Raw genomic sequence first — 13,733 nt, forward strand, 5'->3', positions numbered from 1 at the left:
AATAGTATTCATTCTAAACTGCTAATAATATTTCCACCCCTCCCCCATTAACAATATTCTAAAATCCCCTCAATCTACATCCACTCAACCCCTTTTCCAAAGTTCACGAACAACCTATAAGCCACTTCCGCTTGCAACACTGAATTTCAAATTTTCTACAAAACAGTGCACTAGTATACTCAAAAGTATTCCAAAATCCGCTTGCGATCATCGATTATAATCATTTCAGTAACTAAAATTCTCAAATTCCATGAAAAATCGTCATTCAAAGAACTCAACTCCTAAGCATCAGCAGACCTGCACTCAAAAACTGACTGTACACGCATTCGAAGATTTCAAAATTGCAAAACCCGTCCATTGAAATCATCCTACTGCACAATACGTTATTGCAGAGGCGTTTATAATCATTTCAGTACCTAAAATTCCATAAAAAATCGTCATTCAAAGAACTCAACTCCTAAGCATCAGCAAACCTGCACGTAAAATCCGACTGTACACGCATTCGAAGATTTCAAAATTGCAAAACCCGTCCATTGATATCATCCTACTTCACAATACGTTATTGCAGAGGCGATTATAATCATTTCAGTACCTAAAATTCCCAAATTCCATGAAAAATTGTCATTTATAAACAACTCCATCCCTAAGCATCAGCAGACCTGCACTCAAAATTCGACTGTACACGCATTCGAAGATTTCAAAATTGCAAAACCCGTCCATTGAAATCATCCTACTGCACAATACGTTATTGCAGAGGCAACTCCTTCGAGAGGCGATTATAATCATTTCAGTATTTAAAATTCCCAAATTCCATGAAAAATCGTCATTCAACGAACTCCACGCTCAAAATCCGATTGTACACGCATTCAAAGCTTTCAAAATTGCAAAACTCATCTATTGAAATCATCCTACTGCACAATACTTACAGAGGCAACGCTTTCGAGAGGCGATTATAATCATTTCAGTATTTAAAATTCCCAAATTCCATGAAAAATCGTCATTCAACGAACTCCACACTCAAAATCCGATTGTACACGCATTCGAAAGATTTCAAAATCGTAAAACCCGTTCATTGAAATCATCCTACTGCACAATACTGCACTACTAAACAATATTGCAGAGGCAACTCCTTCGAGAGGCGATTATAATCATTTCAGTACCTAAAATTCCCAAATTCCATGAAAAATCGTCATTCAAACAATTTCATCCCTAAGCATCAGCAGACCTGCACTCAAAATCCGACTGTACACGTATTTGAAAAATTAAAAAATTGCAAAACTCGTTCATTGAAATCATCCTACAGCACAATACGTTATAGCAGAGGCAACTCCTTCGAGAGGCGAGAATAACAACCCCGCACGAGAACCATCGCGTCGCCAATCTAAACGGGTTAATGGCGACGCGGGTAGAAAAGCGACCACGAGCGAAAGGGGGTGTCGCTGACGTCTCGAAGAAACGAGGAGACGCGACGACGACAGGTGGCCGTTTCCTTCCTCGCGCCAGCCTCGTCCACGCTCCTCGCGACTCCAATTACACGTTTCATCTGCCTAATGCATTCCAGTGGAACTACCCCAGCGCTAACAGCAGTCGCGTGCGACGTTATTCCACCCGCTACCACGGACAATAAGGGAGGAACCAGCAGCCACCGCGTAGAACAGAGTGGAGAACACTGCGGTGAACACCGCGAAGCCATCCTCTTCTCCACTCGAGTGCAACGAATTTGCCAATGGCCACCCCCTACACTCCCACCCTTTCTTTTTCTTCGTTTCCTTTCGCCTTCCCTTCTCCTCCTCGCAGGGAGGAAGAGCTCGATCCTTCTCTCGTCGTCTTTTCTGCTACCCCAAACCCACCCTCTCGCGTTCTTTTGCCGCGCGCTCGAGTCTTTCTAAGCTTTGTAAGGGGTGGGCATTGTCCGCGAAGAACGCTTCTCTTATCCGCGATGGCGGCTCGTTGAATAATTTCATTCGAGCCGGGTAATTTCTGAGACGCCTGCGTCCGTTCGAGTGAACGATCACTTTTCTTATTGATGTTGGTTTTCGAGTGGCGATCGAAGGGTTTCGACTCTATGCAATTTTCAAAGTCCTCTGTTGTTCTTTCGAGAAACGATTTTGATAGACAGCTATCTCTTTTCGTCCTTTTCTCAATGATTGCGAGAATTTCGTGGATTAACGCGTGTTGACGCACATTTTTTGCAAGTGAAAATTACCACATTTGGCCACAGTTTTTCCCAAAAAACTTTCGACGGCTATGATTGTCATTTACTCAAAAAAACATGCTACCACTTTCTTTTTCTAGATGTGTTACTCAATAATTAACAAGTACTAACGCTTCGAACACTTCGTACTAACGCCATTCCTTTTTTATTAATTAAAATATGCATGACGTCTATAACCGTCATTTGCCTACGTATCGCCAAGGATTGGACGGCTATAATCGTTATTTACTCAAAAAAACATGCTATCAATTTTTTTCTAGATGTGTTACTCAATAATTAACAAGTAATAACGCTTCGCACACTTCGCACTAACGCTGTTCCTTTTTTATTAATTAAAATATTCAAGACGGCTATAGCCGTCATTTGTCTACACATCGCCAAAGATTGGACGGCTATAGACGTCATTTGCGTGAACGTGTCAATTGATTTTCAGCTAGTTTTGAGAACTCGCGAGGGCAATTCTGCTCGCTCGTTGGCGATATTTCAGAGTCGAGGAAGAGGTACCTCGAAGGGAGTCCGATATAATTACCTTGGACGGCATAAATTGCTATTATGATTAAACCACAAAGAGGCTCAAGCATCGATGAGAAGCGGAGCTCTTTCGAAACTTTCGCATCGTTCGGCGATAAAGCAAACACCAGCGTTACAATTAAAAGTTCGACAAAGTCCTGCGAGCGACCCATCGCGCCCCCTCACTTTGTTTAGAATATCGCGGAAGTAAAAGTCTCTGCCCCAGAATTTCTTCGTCCAATCGAAACTTCCGATTGCTCGTTCGCGGCAGCGTTTCGAAGGTTTCTCTGAAATTTGCAACTCGAATCGTCGATGTAGAAGACGATACAGAAAATTTGTTTTAAAATAAAGGAAAGCAGACAAAATAATTGTAGATCAAAACGAACGATATACGTTGCATTGATAAAAAGAAGATCCTAGTAGAAGAAATTTACAGTTTTAATAGTACTAGCAATTTAAATTTACCCTTTTGCGAATTTAAAGCACTGATACTTTATAATCTTCAAACAGAAAAGTATATTTTTATTTCTTCTTTGAAGAATCAGAGTCGTGAATCAGGATCGTTAGTTTCTATTGTAAAAGTTATATTCTATCAGCATATTTGCGTTTTTATTTCTTCTTTAAAGGATCAGAGTCGTGAATCAGATTTGTTAGTTTCTATTGCAATAGTTATATTCTATTAGCATATCTATATTTTTATTTATTTTTTAAAGAATCAGAGTCGTAAATCAGATTCGTTAGTTTCTACTGCTGTAGTTATATTCTATTAGCATATTTGTATTTTTATTTCTTTAAAGAATCAGAGTCCTTAGTTTCTATTGCAATAGTTATATTCTATTAACATATTTATTTGTTTTAAAACAAAGAAAAGCAAATAAAATAATTGAAGATCAAAACGAACGATATACGATGCATCGATAAAAAGAAGATTCTTAGTAGAACAAATTTAAAGTTTTATTAATATTGGCAATTTAAATTTACCCTTTTGTGAATTTAAAGCGCTGATGCTTTATAATCTTCAAACAAAAAAGTGTATAAAATCAAAGTAGAGAAAATAGTGAGAAGAATGCAGAACAAATTCTGCTCGTTTCCTTCGTAAAACAGATCTTGTCTATCGTTCACTCGAAAAAGATAATCAACAAAAAAGTATAGAAAATCAAAGGACGACACAGAAAATTTGTTTTAAAATAAAGGAAAGTAAACAAAATAATTGAAGATCAAAATGAACGATATACGATGCACTGATAAAAAGAAAATCCTAGTAGAAGAAATTTACAGTTTTAATAGTACTGGCAATATAAATTCACTTTTTGCGAATTTAAAGCGCTGATACTTTATAATCCTCAAACAAAAAGGTATATAAAATCAAAGTAGAGAAAATAGTGAGAAGAATGCAGAACAAATTCTGCTCGTTTCCTTCGTGAAGCAGAGCTTGTCTATCGTTCACTCGAAAAAAGATATCCACGAAGGCTCGAAGTGCAGAAAAATAGCCAGTCTCGCGTGGAGGCGCGATTAATTCCGCCTCTCGACCCGCGAGGTCGTTTTTTAATCACTGGTCGACCTGGATTAGCGTGTAATTCGAGCGGAATCAGCGTGCACCGACTGGCCGTTTTTATCAGGGCGCTAACTCCAAGCCCATTAACTACCCGCGACGCGATCTTAATGACCTCGACGAGCCGTCCAATCCCGATTAATTATATACCACGATTTTTCACTGGCTAACCACCGTTGAAACGGGCCAAAGTAACTTTTCCAGCGTGGAATCCTCGGTATCCGGCCAGCCCCGCCGGAAACCACGGCTCGAGCCACCCTCCCCTCGCGTTCGAATTGCGAAACATAGAGCCGTTTGCGTTTCCTACATACTTCACGCTCGTGAAAGCCACCCCTTTCTACGGAACAAGCGAACTATCGGTTTATAGCCGCTAATAGAGTTCAAATTACGGGTAATTTAGAGAGTTATGAATATAGGTGAGTTGTATTGTTATTTCGTGGAGTTAACCCTTTTGGATGAATTTTGAAGGTAACACCTTTGGGGAATTTTTGTTCGATGTTAACGCTTTGCGTTTGTATGTTTTTGAGAGGATGTTGGAGGAAATGGAAATTTTCTGTTGCTGTTGCAGATTTTAGTTTCTATTGCAATAGTTATATTCTATTAGTATATTTGTATTATTATTTCATCTTTAAAAAATCAGAGTCATGAATCAGATTCGTTAGTTTCTATTGCAGTAGTTATATTCTATTAGCATATTAGTATTTTTATTTCTTATTTAAAGAATCAGAATCCTTAGTTTCTATTGCAGTAGTTATATTCTATTAGCATATTTGCATTTTTATTCCTTCTTTAAAGAATCAGAATCCTTAGTTTCTACTGCAGTAGTTATATTCTATTAGCATATTAGTATTTTTATTTCTTCTTTAAAGGATAAGAGTCGTTAATTTCTATTGCAATAGTTATGGTCTATTAGCATATTTATATTATTATTTCTTCTTTAAAGGATAAGAGTCGTTAATTTCTATTGCAATAGTTATAGTCTATTAGCATATTTGTATTATTATTTCTTTTTTAAAGAATCAGAGTCCTTAGTTTCTATTGCAGTAGTTATATTCTATTAGCATATTAGTATTTTTATTTCTTCTTTAAAGAATCAGAGTCCTTAGTTTCTACTGCAGTAGTTATATTCTATTAGCATATTAGTATTTTTATTTCTTCTTTAAAGAATCAGAGTCCTTAGTTTCTATTGCAGTAGTTATATTCTATTAGCATATTAGTATTTTTATTTCTTCTTTAAAGAATCAGAGTCGTTAATTTCTATTGCAATACTTATAGTCTATTAGCATATTTGTATTATTATTTCTTCTTTAGAGAATCAGACTCGTTAATTTCTATTGCAATAGTTATATTCTATTATCATATTTACATTATTATTTTTTCTTTAAAGAATCAGAGTCGTTAATCAGATTCGTTAGATTCTATAGCAATAATTATATTCCATTAGCATATCTATATTTTTATTTCTTCCTTAGAGAATCAGAGTCGTGAATCAGAGTCCTTAGCTTCTATTGCAATAGTTATATTCTATTAGCATATTTGTATTATTATTTCTTCTTTAGAGAATCAAAGTCGCAAACTTCAAAGTAGATAAATCATTTGAATCGAATAAATCAGAGGTAAACGAGGCAATTCGCAGTCGTCTTCACGCGAGAGCAAACGTGTTCTTCTGTTTCGAAATTATCGTCTCAGCGGATCGCGCGCGACGTCGAATCTTTTCACGTCGAATCGCGGGAGAAGTCCTCCTCTTTGTCGCGCGGTTTTGGCCCGATCGACTCTTGGCAGCCGACCGTTTTCGGAAGCCACGGATCGACTTATTTATTATCCTTCGCCGCTTAATTTAGCGCCACGGTGGACACGCGTCACGGAAGCTGACGGTCGTTAAACAAACGCAAACACGACAATGTCCGTATCGAATCGAGACTACAGAGAGAGAGAGAGAGAGAGAGAGAGAGGCGCAGGCAGATTTTCGTGGTTCCTTACGTAACCGCTGCTGATCAAAGTGCCCTGGCTTTATAAATAATTTCAGGATTCCTTGTCCTACAAGCGGAACGGCTCGTTCGCGAGGAAACAGAAGTGAGACGACGTCTTTTGAAAAACGTTTCCGCCTGGAACGCGAACAGATCGTTCGTATTTCGTTGTGTAGTTGTAAAGTAAAGAAAATGATAACTTGTCAAGTAAATTATTCCATCTTTCGATATAATAATATATTTTTCTTCGTAGCGTGCATACGAGTGTAATAGTAACGCATCAAAGTAATTACTATCTAATCTTACTATAAGTAGAAAAAATTATAAATATTTGTACGTTTCTTGAGACTAAGAATTACTGTAAGAATTTTCTTGAAATTCACGTATTAATCGATCTGTCGTGGTTTCATCCTCGAGAAAACTCATTTTCAATAGGCTTCTTCTTGATTAAAGTTAATTGTTTGCCAGCTATGTCAATAAATATTCCCAAGCGTCTCAGAACTCGACGATCTCGCTTCACAAACGGAAAAATTCACGTATTAATCGATCTGTCGTGGTTTCATCTTCGAGAAAACTCAATTTCAATAGGCTTCTTCTTGATTAAAGTTAAACAATCGCCAGGTATGTCAATAAATATTCGCAAGCGTCTCAGAACTCGACGATCTCGCTTCACAAATGGAAAAATTCACGTATTAATCAATTTGTCGAGGTTTCATCTTCGAAAAAACTCATTTTCAATAGGCTTCTTCTTGATTAACGTTAAACGATCGCCAGGTATGTCAATAAATATTCGCAAGCGTCTCAGAACTCGACGATCTCGCTTCACAAACGGAAAATTTATGTCAAATAAGCTCTTCCATCTTTCGATATATATTTTTTTCATAGCGTGCGTACGAGTGTAATTTTAACAGGTCAAAATAATTACTATCTAATCTTACTATAAGTAGCAAAAATTATAAATATTTGTACGTTTCTTGAGACTGAGAATGGCTGTAAAGAGCTTTCTTTAAATTCACGTATTAATCGATTTGTTGTAGTTTCATCATCGAGAAAACTTATTTTCAATAGGCTTCTTCTTGATTAAAGTTAAACGATCGCCAGGTATGTCAATAAATATTCGCAAGCGTCTCAGAACTCGACGATCTTGTTTCACAAACGGAAAAATTCTCGTATTAATCGATCTGTCGTGGTTAGAATTGCTGTAAATATTTTCTTGAAATTCACGTATTAATCGATTTGTTGAAGTTTCATCTTCGAGAAAACTTATTTTCAGTAGGCTTCTTCTTGATTAAAATTAATTGTTCGCCAGGTATGTTAATAAATATTCGCAAGCGTCTCAGAACTCGACGATCTCGCTTCACAAACGGAAAATTTATAATCGCGTACAATAGGTGAATCATGGCGGTCCAAGCGACGATGTAATTCCGCTAGACGTTTATCGTCTATTGTGGCGGATATCGGATCCCTCCCCTGGGTATTGCGTTGGAATTCTATCAAACGAAATCGAGAAGCAATAAGGATCAAAAGAATGGTATTCGCGTTATATAAGATTTACCCGTTCTATCTAAACTTTCGTCTCGAGATATTTATACTGCGTCACGCAGAAGTCCTCCAACGTTATTGCAGATTTTACAGATGGACTAGCTCCTTTTTACGTGCAACGAAAATAAGTGAAAAGTAACTATTGCTACGAATTATTTGTCGATTTTGTTGCCAACAACTCTCTATCAGTTAAGTATTTTATTTGAAGTTTACTTCAAAGAATAGTTTCTCGACTGCTGCTACTTGCAAATCATTTTTTTTATTAATTACAGCTTTAAAACTTTATTGCGATTTATATGTATGAAACTTATATTTTCTATTTTTTTATTTATTGACATCGAGTCAGGCTCGAATGCAAAGGGTTGAACGCTCAACTATTGCTAAGAATTATTTGTAAATTCTGTTGCCAACAACTCTCTATCAGTTAAGTATTTTATTTGAAGTTTACTTCAAAGGATAATTTCTCGACTGCTGCTATTTGCAAATCATTTTTTTAATTAATTATTGCTTTAAAACTTTATTGTGATTTATATCTATGAAACTTATTTTTTCTCTTTTTTTATTTATTGATATCGAGTCATGCTCGAATAAAGAAAGCAAAAGGTTGAACGCTGTCGATGGCCAAGAACCAAATCGAGGGTGAAATTATGTTTATTTGCACGAGAGGGTGGAATCGCAAGTTTCGAGAGGGACACAAACTGCTACTACTTGCAAATCATTTTCTTTACTAATTATATCTTTAAAACTTTATTGCAATTTATATATGTGAAACTTGTATTTGCTCTTTTTATATTTACTGACATCGAGTTACGCTCGAATAAAGAAAGCAAAGGGTTGAACGCTGTCGATGGCCAAGAACCGAATCAAGGGTGAAATTATATTTATTCACTTGGAAGGGGTGCAATCGCAAGTTTCGAGAGGGACGCGGGCTGCTGCTACTTGCAAATCATTTTCTTTATTAATTATAGCTTTAAAACTTTATTGCAATTTATATATATGAAACTTATTATTAATTTTTATTTGTTGACGTCGAGTCATGCTCAAACGCAAAGGGTTAAACGCTGTCGATGGCCAAGAACCAAATCAAGGGTGAAATTACATTTATTCGCGCGAGAGGGTGCAATCGCAAGTTTCGAGAGGGACGCGGACTGCTGCTACTTGCAAATCATTTTCTTTATTAATTATATCTTTAAAACTTTATCGCGATTTATATATATAAAACTTATATTTGGTTTTTTTTTTATTTATTGACATCGAACGCAAAGGGTTGTCGTTGTCGATAGCTAAGAACCGAATCAAGAGTGAAATTACATTTATTCGCGTGAGAGGGTGCAATCGCAAGTTTCGAGGGACGCGGACTGCTGCTACTTGCAAATCATTTTCCTTATAAATTATATCTTTAAAACTTTATTGCAATTTATATATATGAAATTTATATTTGCTCTTTTTATATTTATTGACATCAAGTCAGGCTTGAACGCAAAGGTTTGAGCGTTGTCGATAGCTAAGAACCAGATCAAGGGTAAAATTATATTTATTCGCTTGGAGGGTGGGATCGCAAGTTTCGAGGAACGCGGACACAACGATTTCTGTTTAACGAATGTCGTCCAAGCCTCTCGATTCACCACCTCGAGAGATAACCGCGGTGGAATCGACCGTGAGCCACCCTTATCTCAACCAAGTTTCACCCGCGGTTATCAGGCTCGAACGAGCCGGAGACGGAGGGTCCTCTCGTGGAACAATCCGCGATTGCACAAGTTATGATTGAACTAATCGAACCTGGTGGCCCGTTTATCGACCAGCAAAGATTTAGAGCCAACTTCGGAATTATCGGGGTCGTTAAAAATTTACTTGAGAGACGCGCGAGGGGGTGGAAAATGGGGCGTGACCGCCATAAACTGTCGAGATTGGAAAAATCTTTGACTGAAATAAAATGCAGTTTGCTTTACGTTTATATTTGCAGGTATTTGCGCTACTTAAAATTTTCATACCTGTGTATTTAGTAATATAATATAATATTAATGAATATCATACTAATGAATGGAAAATTACGAACCCTTTGCATTCGAAGCTTTCCTTCATTCGTATTACAATATTTTTCGTTGCATAAAAAAAACTTTCCTGAACAGATTTCACTTGCAATTCTCTAACAGGATAAATGAAACAATTACGATTTGTTTATGAACTGAAAATTAATCGCATTGCTTCGAGAAGCCCTCGAGTTCGCAGAAAATTTTGAATAGCTGCAGAGCCCTCCAGGGTACAACTCGAGCGAGCCTCGAATAATATAAAATGAAAATCCACCGCAATATTCTACGTAAAATTAATCTCATTTCTTTGTCTATAATTTTAAAACTCTACTTCATTCAAAAATACGTGCCCTACTGAATTATCACTGATTATAAAAAATTGTGAATCTTTTCGCGTTACGTTTCGATCGCAAATGGCTGCACTGGAAATGAAATGAATTGGGGACGCGCGAATCGAAGATCATTTACGGATTAATTTCGTCTTCCATCCACCGTTTTGTGCGCGATTCTTAAAAAAATTCTGAATCTTTTCGCGTTACGTTTCGATCGAAAATGGCTGCATTGGAAGTGAAATGAATTGGGGACGCGCGAATCGAAGACCATTTACGGATTAACTTCGTCTTCCATCCGCAGTTTCGTGCGCGATTTCTGAGAGGCCTGGCCAGTTTCCGCTAGCGAGCGGCCAGTATCTCGAACGATTTATTTCGGGAGCCCCAGGCGGACAACGCGGAATTACGAAAATGCTTTTCGAGCTCAGGGACGAGGTTCGATTTCGACCGCGTTCTGATCTGACAATTAGACGCGTCCACTCCTCGTGCTGGCAAATAATTGGCCGACGATAGCTGGTGACACCGTGGAAAAGATTTAGTGGCCCCTGTCAGAGCAGCGACCGGCATCTAGCACGGCAAACGTCGCTTCATCACCGCCACGAACGAATTTAAAACTTGGACAATCGTTCTCTGACCGCTGCTCTACCTTTCCCGCGAAACAAATGCGTAAAGACGAATGCGAGGGACATTCTATCGTGATTAACCAGTCTGAGGAGCCTGAATACATCAGCAATAAAACATTCGAGCGTCCCACCCTGTCCCTCTTCAAGAAAATGGACGCCTCTACTCAGTTTACCCTGTTTCTTAATTGTTCCTCGAAATTCTATTCTCGTAGCACGCGAGAGCGACGCGAGGCAGCTTGTGCTTCGATTCGATGGAGGATATTTTCTGACTAAGACGACAGGGGACCTTGACGAGGGTATCGAAGGACGATATGGAAGGTGGAATAAAATTGCTTCGATTTTTCTAGCGTTTTGCTAATGATTTGAGTGCAACAGCGAGTATCGACTCGATACGCGTGAAACAGACGAGCATATTTCATTCGCGATGCGTGTCACGTTGGTATGCGACCCGCGTTTAAATTTGGAAGGTGCTACGGCGCCGTGGACGGCGTCGCGAGACGCGCGCACGCGGCGAGTGTTGCACTTTTCAAATGTCAGTCGTGGCGACGCGACCACTCGTCTGGATGGGACCAACGTTGGCTTCCTCTGTGGAGGATCCTGCAGTTCCATCGCGATTGACTTATTACAGGTTTAACCAGTTAAGTGCGTTCGACGTGTATACTCGTCGAACCAAATCTCTACTACGACGCGTTTGACGTGTATACTCGTCGTGTAAAATAAAAAATTACCATTCACTAGAAATAGCGAATAATAGTGAATAGCTTGAAATTTTCTAAACTATTTTCCTTGATTATACATTTTATTGTTTTTTGGCAATTTTCAAGCTTTTGGCAAGAATAATGAATTGTTAGTTTCTTTGACGAATAAAAATGTAATCCTTCCTCGTTTTTCGTCAAATGTATAATAGTACCATTTGCCCTGCGTTCGACATACTCGTTCGTATACTCGTCGAACCAAATCTCTACTGCGGTGCGTTTGACGTGTATACTCGTCGTGTAAAATAAAAAATTACCATTCACTACAAAAACTCGAAATCTCAATAAAATGTAACAAGAATATTATTTCGTGCTATGTTCCCCTTATATACATAGCTTGAAACTTTGTAAACTATTTTCTTATTTTTCTTGTTTATTCTTGCTATCTTTAATTTTTCTTGTTTATGTATTTTATTATTTCTTGACAATTTTCAAGCTTTTAGTAAGAATAACGTAAAATCGTATAAAAAATTACAATTCACTATAAAAGCTCGAAATCTGAATAAAATATAATAAGAACATTATTTGGTAATATGTTCCCCTTATATACATAGCTTGAAATTTTATAAACTATTTTCTTATTTTTCTTGTTTCTTCTTACTATCTTTAATTTTTCTTGTTTATGTATTTTCTTATTTTTTGACAATTTTCAAGATTTTAGTAAGAATAACGTAAAATCGTATAAAAAATTACCATTCACTATAAAAGCTCGAAATCTGAATAAAATATAATAAGAACATTATTTGGTAATATGTTCCTTTTATATACATAGCTTGAAACTTTGTAAACTATTTTCTTATTTTTCTTGTTTATTCTTGCTATCTTCAATTTTTCTTATTTTTTGACAATTTTCGAGATTTTAGCAAGAATAACTTGTTTTTAATTCCGCACTCTGTGGTGATCTTTTGAAACTAAATTCCACAGTTAACTGGTTAAAAAAGCCAAAAAGCATTCAGATCCTCGAAGTGAAAATTCAGAATGCATTTATCGTTAAGCCATTTGCATCATAAACGTATTTATGTGCGCATTTTGCCTGGCAACTATCACCAGAGCGCATATGTGCGCGCATTTCACTTAGGCACTTATCACCAAAGGGCATATTAAAAAAAATGGTGACGTCCATCATTACCAGAAGATTTAGCTGTTAACCTTTTTCTATCCTTATCGAAACTTCGTTGAAGAAAGCTTGCAAATGTTGTGCAATTTGTTTATCAGAAAAAAGAAAGGACACATTTTATCAATGCGATAATTGCCACGTGGCATTATGCATTGACCATTTCAAGTCTTATCATGCTGTTTCTACTTCTTTTATTATTATCAACCTATAGTGAAATAAAAACTTTTTCACGTTCTTTATTCATGTAATATTGTTTTCATTTTTCATATTTTGAAATATTTTCATTTAAATACAAACAAAAATTTTGGTAGTGAAAACGAATTTTCCACTTTTCCGTGTGATGCAAATGGGTTAATTGAAGCAATCGCAATTTTTTGCTTTTTACTATTCTTCTTTTGGGCAATATTATAAAACTGTAGATAGAAAAGTGGTATTGTTTTTGGTTTAAAAATTGTGAAACGTAGTTTTGTAAATTAAATCCACATACGCTATTTTATAGTGTTTTTTTTTATTATAAAACTAAAATTGTTAAATGTGGCGCAGTTTTGAAGAAAATTCACTCATTTTCATAGCGCGATATCTCACGTTTGATTAGAAAAATTCCAAATATCATAGTGTTTCTTATTATAGAAATAAAATTGTTAAACGTGGCGCAGTTTTGAAGAAAATTTACTTATCTTCATAGTGCGATATCTCACATTTGATTAAACGAATTTCAAATTTCATAGTGTTTCTTATTACAGAAATAAAATTGTTAAAAGTGGCGCAGTTTAGATGAAAATTCACTCATCTTCACAAAACGATATCTCACGTTTGATTAAAAGAATTCCAACAGAGTCTGCACATGTACTAGCTTCGGCTGTCAACTGTTAATTAACGTTAGACTTCATTTCCTACGACTCATGTATTCTGAGATTTAAAACATGAACTCCATCTCCAATGCAAAAGGTTCGATACATTTTAGACAACTTGATACGAAATCTAATCCTCGATGTCTAAATTCGAAATTAATTTTCATTTATTCTGTCGATTCCCAAATTCGATATCTTCGACCAAGTATAATGAAAAAGAGATGGATTAGAAGTGAAATAAG

The 13,733-nt window shown here is 36.7% G+C and overlaps 1 protein-coding gene across 2 annotated transcripts in view; it reads right to left on the reverse strand.

The window, feature by feature from the left end:
- The window catches only part of LOC143431553 (pseudouridylate synthase RPUSD2), a 278,936-nt gene that overhangs the window by 11,114 nt on the left and 254,089 nt on the right, over positions 1-13,733 (reverse strand). The gene's annotated exons all lie outside the window — the stretch shown is intronic.

This window comes from Xylocopa sonorina, chromosome 18 (genome assembly GCF_050948175.1).
Source record: "Xylocopa sonorina isolate GNS202 chromosome 18, iyXylSono1_principal, whole genome shotgun sequence".
In the NCBI taxonomy this organism is placed as follows: Eukaryota; Metazoa; Arthropoda; class Insecta; order Hymenoptera; family Apidae; genus Xylocopa; species Xylocopa sonorina.